Source organism: Pongo abelii, chromosome 2, assembly GCF_028885655.2.
Source record: "Pongo abelii isolate AG06213 chromosome 2, NHGRI_mPonAbe1-v2.0_pri, whole genome shotgun sequence".
In the NCBI taxonomy this organism is placed as follows: Eukaryota; Metazoa; Chordata; class Mammalia; order Primates; family Hominidae; genus Pongo; species Pongo abelii.
In genome coordinates, this window is record NC_085928.1 from 35,512,621 (window position 1) to 35,521,039 (window position 8,419).

At 33.3% G+C, this 8,419-nt stretch overlaps 1 non-coding gene across 1 annotated transcript; it reads left to right on the forward strand.

Annotated features, from left to right (window-relative positions):
• The first annotated feature begins 2,109 nt into the window (after window positions 1-2,109).
• LOC112132825 (U6 spliceosomal RNA) lies at window positions 2,110-2,216 on the forward strand. Its single transcript, XR_002914546.1, has one exon. It is a non-coding gene; the product is annotated as a U6 spliceosomal RNA (small nuclear RNA).
• Window positions 2,217-8,419: the final 6,203 nt, after the last annotated feature.

The following is an 8,419-nucleotide window of genomic DNA, read 5'->3' on the forward strand; positions in this document are numbered from 1 at the left end:
CAAAGTAACCAAATGAGGCAATTTATTTTACAGCTTTGTCTTTTACAAACCTGTTAAAAGCAGGGGAAAGTCTATCAAAGGTAATTGGCTCTGTTTTAAAATCATTTGTGTGTTTTTCCTGAAAAAAAAAAAGCAGGGTAGATTATTTCTGAACAAATAAAATTCAATCTCATAAAGTTATAATAGACATTTATGTGTCTACTAATCAAAAGGTGGTGTCAGATCACAAAGAAACTCAATTTTAAGAAGGGAGAACAGAATGTATTTTTTACCCCTTTGAAAACTTAACTATTTTATAGAATATCAGAGGACTGGTTCCTATGATCTGTAACTATTGCATCACCCCTAAAGTACAACTTACCATGAGAAGCAATTAAGTCCGCAAGTATAACTGCAGCCAACCTACAACTAAGTGTTGGCTGCAGAGGTAAAGGTTTAAAAAAAAAAAAATGATTTCATTTTCTGGCAGATGTTCCCATGAGGTGATAAGGAATGCAATGAGAGTAAAAGCTGTCACTAAAGCCTTCCTACTCCTTGGATAAATATTAACGTGAATATTTAAGATTAGACTAGTATTAAACAAGCAGCATCATCTGTTGGGGATATCTGATCAATTGCTCTATACTTCATTTGGAGCAGAAGGCTGCCCTTTGAAGGACATACTTTTTGAAATAACTATACTCTTGAATGGTCAATCAGCTCATTCCTGTTAAGTTAATAAATATAAAACAATTAATAATGATCTGCAAAATCATTTTTCAGTCAGGTAGGGATAGAATGAGTTTTGCTTGGATGCTTTAGTCAGCCAAATATTTTAAGATCAGAATGAGGACGTTAATGGGATCCATTAGAAATTTCTACTGAATTTATGAAAATTTATACCCTTTTATCTTATTTTGTAAAACTATAAAGAGTAAAAGTCTTCACGGCATAATTAGAAATGTAAAATTCCATACTCTCAACTTCTAGTTTTAATGCCAGGTTTAAAATCTCCAATCATATTATCCAAAAATAATTTGTTCTAGCTAAATTTTTGAAGCACTCTGATACATGCAATAAGCATTAAATGTTATAAGGCCATGTTTTAATTTTATTTTTTGCATGATGCTTCGCTAACCTCACTAAAATATTTTGGCCATCTGGTGGTCCTTGTCAAATTAAATATCCATTAAAGTCTTGAAGGAAAGCCTATGTATTGTTCAGTGCTTCATCTCGAACACATTGGCTAACAATAGTAGAGTCTCTATATATCTATCCTTTAGGACCAAAAACTATGATAATGGGATTTATGCTTGTCCTGAACTTTTGGAATTAAGAATTGTTTCAGTGCATATGACATTTGAAGAAAAGAAACTTCATTGTCATGTCACCCAAATAGAGTTTTACATGATCTTCAAACCAATAAAGCAGTCAGAAACCTGTAGGACGTTATACTAAGTGAAATAAGCCAGTCACCAAAGGACAGACACTACATTATTCCACTTCCATAAATAATCTATAATAATCAATATAGCATAGAGCATAATAGTAGTTTCCAGGGCCTGAGACATGAAGGAAATGTGAAGTTGTTTGATGGGTATAAAGTTTCACTTGTGCTAGATAAATATCTTCTAAAGATCTGCTATACAACATAATGTCTATAGTTAACAATAAAGAATTTTGCACCACAAATTTTGTCAAGACAGTAGATCTTATGTTAAGTGTTCTTATCAAAGAAAAGCCAAACATACAAACAAAGGGTCTTAGAGAAACTTTGGGAGATGTTGAATATGCCTATTACCTTGATTGGAATGATGGTATCACAGGTGCTTGCCTATGTTGAAACTCAGAATTGTACATGTTAGACATGTGCAGTCCGTTGTATATCAATCATTTCCCTTACATCTATCCTATAGAATATTTTACAACACCACCAGTATCAATAAAAAATGAACTTGCTGAGAAGTTTCCTATCGATAATAAATATATATGCTTCTCTGAATGTATACCTTACGGTGAAGCAATACTTCCATTCCTGCCCAAAGCGGAGCACTTTCAAACCTGACACCAATCCTGGTACTTAGAATGATACCTCAATAAAGCTGTTTTCCAAAAAAAGAAAAACACTGCTTGCTTCGTTTGACAGCAGATATACTAAAATTGGAAGGGTACTGAGAAGATTAGCATGGTCCCTGTGCAAGGATGACAGGCAAATTCATAAAGCATTACATATAAAAATTTCTTATTTAAAAAAATGTAAAAAGAAAAATGATAATTAACTGGAAAAATTACGACAATTCCATGACCTTTAAAAATTTTTGTCCAAGTATAAAAATTATCTTACTGTTGATTATAAATGTATATTAAATAAACAATTAGTAAAACTAATATATATTTAATATAATTTAAAACGTTATAAAAATGAAAAGTTTTAATGTTTTATTTCTTTGTTTAAAAAAATAGTCCAGCCTGGGCAACATGGTGACACCCCATCTCTACAAAATACAAAAATTAGCTGGGTGTGGTGGCACATACCTCTAGTCCCAGCTACTCAGGAGGCTGAGGTAGGAGCATTGCTTGAGCCCAGGAGGTGAAGGTTGAAGTGAGCCAAGATCATGCCACTGCACTGCAGTCTGGGCAAAAGGGGAAGACCCTGCCTCAAAAAAAAAAAAAAAAAAAAGGAGTCACCAATAGAGGTGGATACTACTTCTAATTCTAATCATTACTTTAATCATTATTTTTCCTAGCTTCTATCATTTATTTATTTGTCCTGGTAGTACTCTGATATAGAAATGAGCAAGCTTAAAAATAAGAGTACAATAATCTTTTTAAAACTCAATACAATACGCCTTTTAAAAGTGGCATGGAGTAATAATGCACAGGATGGCTGTCTATAATATAATCTATAAGGCTGCCTTTCTAAATCGATATGTGGGTAACATTTCCCTTACACTATCCTATAGAGTATTTTATACCACCACCAGTACCAATAAAAAACAAACTTGCTGAGAAGTTTCCTATTGATAATAATATATATGCTTCTCTGAATGTATGCCTTACAGTGAAGCAATACTTCTATTCCTGCTCAAATCACAGCACTTTCAAACCTGACACCAATCCTGGTACTTAGAAACCTATAAGTGATTATCTCAGCCATGGGCTACATAAAATAAATTAAGTTTTAAAGATCATAAAAGTAAAAGCATGTGTCTAAACATATGGCATGTTCATTGGCAGTGTGAATGCTCATTATATGAGAAATCTCATCCAGTTTGTCAGGAAACTGAATCAAATATTTTCTACCATGTAAGCCAAAGAGCTCAAAGCAGTCCCCCTAAGGTTTATGGTGAATTCACCTGCTGAAAATACTTACAGTTAAGGATAATACAGAGGTAAGAAGCTAAAACCATAAATGAGGAAAAATAAACATTCTAAAATTAGTATTTATAAGTCCAAACCTCAAATGGTTGCTGTTATCCTACTAGGAAAAAATTGAACAATCCTGGTAATTAGCAGGTTGGATGAAGACTAGAATAAAAATGGTGCCAGGCATTTAGCCACAGAACATCTGTACATCCTCCTATTAATGTTTCTTGGTCATTTTAAAACCATCTTGTTCCACAGCTAGGTCAATCCAGGTGGGAAGAAGCTTGGACTTCTACTTGCCACTTCTAAAATGTTTCCACCCTAGAAGTGATACATCACATTTTCCATTTATATTTTATTAGCCACGTCAAGTCACCTGTGATTATCATCTTCCCACATGTGTGAAGTAGAGCAGAACTGGATATTGATGCACAGTTTGATGCAATGACTAGATAGGACTTTGAGACAGTGGAATTAGATAAATCCACCTCCTCCCCATAAAAGTACTTAGCTACACCCTTGATTTATAAGAAAGTGGAGTAGCCTCTTTGGGAAAATATTCAAACTATGTCCACAATTGTATATGAACTCAGTGAACTTAAAAAGACTTAAATTGTGTAGGTTGGGAAGGACTCAACTTGTGGTGAGGGACAATGAAAGGGGAATAAAGCACATGGCATGTTTGAGTAAATCTCAACAGTCAGGCCTAAGGACTGGGGGCAAGTGATGGCTCCACAACTAGTTTATGGTTATCTGATAATGAACATGATTTTCTTCTATAATAAAAAAGGTTTTCTTTAAGTCTCCTAGTAGCATAAATTTCTGTGGAGACAAATATCCGTGTTTCCCATCCTTATATCAAGAAGTCTTTAAAGATACTGCCTTCTATAACTTCAGAGCAGTCAATAAGTATTTGCCCTTCCTTATCAAGAATTCAACGACAGCATCTTATCAGTTCTGATCTAGCATGCTCTCAAATACAGGAAAACATGTTAAAATCCCCTTCAGCTCATGTTCCTTCAAAATAGACACCAAGTTATCTTTATTTTTAATTTATTTATAGTTCTTTTCAAAATTGAAAACTAACAGAATATAATTCTGAAAATAAAATAGAATATTATTTTTCTAAGTGTGGAAACCATGTTAAACTTAAAACACAGTAGAAGACTTATTTTCTCAAACTGCTCTGAAGTTTACGTTACTGTTTTTTCTTTTAAAAGCCAATATAAGAATCCTAAAAGAATTAAAATAATCAAATGAGTAGATAAATATTATAATCCTCTTAGGGGAATTTTATGTCCAGCCTTCTCTAAAATATAATTTCATGAGAAAATAGCTCAAATTCTAACCTACTACAAGAAAGTTGTAGCATAGCTGTTTACATCACAAGAAATCAACCTAATCAGTCTCAAAAGATAAGAAGATTTGTAAATCTCTTAGTTCCTGTTTAAAATTCCATCCCTGATATTTTAATGACCTTGAGTTTTCAAATGCAAAAGATAAAATTAAGCTGTTTGAAACTTCACACAAATAATTAACTAAATAAATAAATAGAATAAACAATAAATGCTAAATTTCTGCAAAGTACTGCAGTCTTTAGGGTTGAATCTAAGTTCTCATCTCATAAAATTCAAGTAATGCAAGCAGAAATAAAATTATATCTCCCATGCATGCAATCATAAATAGCATGATAAATATGCTACTGTATTCCTTTTTTTCTCTCTCTCTCTCTTTCTTAAAGACTTAGTTCAGAAAACAGTTGGGAACTGAAACAAATGATAGTGTCTCAGCAGGAAAAAGATGGAGAAAGGAAGAAAGGAAGGAAGATGGTAATAGCTAACAGTCCAGCACAGTGACTGTCAAATGGCCTCATTTATAATTCATTTAAGAAGATCATCTTGATAGCCATACTATGCTGAAACATGTATATTTGTTCTATTTTCCATGATGCTACCACCCTTAAAAATCTTTACTACAGCCTTTAAAATTCTGTCCTTTTAAAAAATATGGTGGAGATCCATAATTTAGTGGTACTTTTACAAAAAGGGTTAATGATTGAACAGCGAAAAACTTCTGTAGATTAAGATGAGAGGGATAGTTCCAGTTTGTGAATATTACTTGTCATTTGTTCTTCCTCAAAATTGTACTACTTTTTTTTTTTATTAAAAGTCATTATAAAAAGTTATTTTCTGTATGTTCAAACTGGAACAAATGGGCTTACATTAAAGCTTATGGGATTTAAGTTAGATACCTGGAAGGAGCTGCTGGCAGAGGAGTCTGTTAAGCCCTGAATTGTAAACTTGGAAAATCTTTTTATCTGCTAGCCTTTAAAAGAAATATAGGGTGGTTTTCTCAACTAAGTTTGTTGAAAGACAGAGAATCTAGGCTAGCTAACATTTCTTGGAACATTTTCGGCACTGATCTTCTCTGATTTGGTGATTATGTAATGAGATCCTCATCATAAATATTTCCTTTAGTGACCTTCCTATATTTTCACCCATCACCACCAGTATTCCCCACCTCTGCCAAGTCTCAGATTTTTTTTTTTTCAAAAACAGCTCCAGTGTAGAAAAGATGACAAATTTCAATTATTCTGATAGGGAATGTATTATATAAGGTATACATATTTTCAATAAGGGAAATTAATGAGATTTTCTATGACTATCAATATTTAGAGACATATAAATTAATAATCTCCAATGATTAAAATAATTGAGGAGCCTCATTCATTTTTTTGTAACTGTAGTTTTTTTTTTATTACTCTTTGCCCCCTTGGCCATCCTATCCATATTTTTTAAATAATATATGTATGAATTGTGAGATTTTGCTTTGCACTTCACAGCAACTGATTTCCAAAGGCACCTGAGTGATTTTGTATACAAACAAAGTTGCTGCCTGTGTATTTCACTTGAGGAATATTTTGGAAAATCTTTTGTAATGCTGAGTTGAGTTGGGCCTATTTAATTTGGTCTGGTCTCAGCTTTCATGAATTTTCTATTTGAGTCAGTGATTTTCAAAGCCCTTTTAGGGCTTTTGTAACCTTCTCATAAAGCTTGGAAAGAAATCTTGTTTGCTAAAGCTTTATATATTACTCTATTTCACACTCAGAGTGCTAAAGATTTTTACCAGGCAGAAAGATCAAACCTATAGTCACTCAGACTACATTTGATTTCAACAAGAAAAGAAATTTTAACTTTTATTTTGTATATGGTTGACTAAGTGTAAATTATCTTTTCCAAAGAGTTCTCAGGTAGCCAGTTGCAATGCAGTTTGTGATGGGATCTTGTATTATTTTTAAATATCCTTTATAATCCTTTAACATGATTAAATGCTTATTTCTGATCTAGGTAAATAAATCTATTCCACAAATTTCTGCTGTAATCTAGAAGTTGGTGATATTTCCTTTTCTTCTAAAATTTGATAAAGCTGACACATCATATTTAAACTCAAAATCTACTCTCTTCTCTCACTCTTGATAAAATACTCATGCCCTCAAATGATATTTCTCAGTTTCTTTTTCATAATCCACAATGAATCTTTTTGTGTACTTCCTATTTAACAAGTTTTCAGCAAACAGGTTCAATTCATCATTATTTAAATCCAGTGAGCTGCATTTACACTTATGTGGATTTAACACGCCTGCACTGACTATTCCCAACCTGAATTCTACATCTATCTTTAATTCATTTTTAAACTTCAATTTTTGGTGTCCTTGTCGTAATTCTAAAAGTGAATGCTAGTTTTTGGTGCACTGTTTACATTTAGGTTCGTGCAATTTGTCAGTCGTTGTATTTTTTCATGTGTAAATTTGAACCCAAGCAAATCACAAAGCCTAGATGTCAGCTATAGAATGGTCCCCAAGCAGAAGGGGAAAATAAAGAATGGTGTATCTCTTTCACCTCTTTCTGAAAACCCTGTACGTTGTCATCAAATGCAACTCTTCAGTCTAGAATGTTACTCCTGAGAGCATGTAGCCCTGATAATGGTAGGGACAAATTGGACTGGAGAAGCCTAGAAAAGGAAGGGGAGAAGCCAAAGATACTGAGTCTGTTATAACATGCCTCCTTGGCCTCCTTTTCTGCCATGGACTTCAACTGGTATTTCATCAATTAGCCTAAGTACACAGAGGGAAAATATAAATCTGGGCACAGCAAAAAATGCAGTCATGGGGATAACTGAGTAATTCCCTGAGTGTCAAATGACTTTAGGCAACAGAGGAAGCTGTTAAAAGTAACTCTGCCCCACATCCTCTCCGAGGTCCTCTAGCTGTGGATGAAGCCTGCACTTAGTGCTACAACATAGTATCAGGTGCATTATGTGTGCTTCTAAATTCCTTAGGACATCAGAAGAATCTTGACTCAATCCTAATCTCTAGTTCGTTAAAATAATTAATCTTTTTATTTATAGCAAACATATTCTGTGAATGTCAAAATAATAAATTGAATCACTGAATGGCTGGTAAAAATTTGAAATAGATTTCATAGTAAATTTTCTATTTGCTTGACCAGGTACTACCTGATGTTTTCAATTAATCAAACAAATTGCATACCTGCAGACACCATTAAAAAACAGAGAGCCTTGAATATTTCCCCAATACCCAATATCTATTAAATAATGCCTATGTGACTTTTGTTTGGTGTAAGAAAGACGAAGGTATCTTGGTTATACCAGATATCTAATAGGAAAGGTTACAAATTTAATTATTTTATGGAACTAATGAACAGATATGTATTCATCTTCAGTTCATCATTTTGGTTTGGGCTACAAATGAAATAAATTTATTGCAACTCTAATTTGAATGGCTAATCTTAGCCAACCCAAAGAATCTGTTCTTTCCCTTAGCATCAGACTGTTAAGAAAAAAAAAAAATTGTTATACCTGAGGCTGACAAACTTTTCCAGTAAAGAACCAGAGAGCACACACTTAACTGTATAGAACACCTGTGGATTCTATCAGTGATGCTGCTCATCTTTTCATCTTCCTTCTTTTCCTCCTCCTCCTTCTTTTCTCAACAACTCTTTAAAAATGTAAAATCCATGCTTAGCTTGCCAGCCGTATGAAAACAAGACTCAGG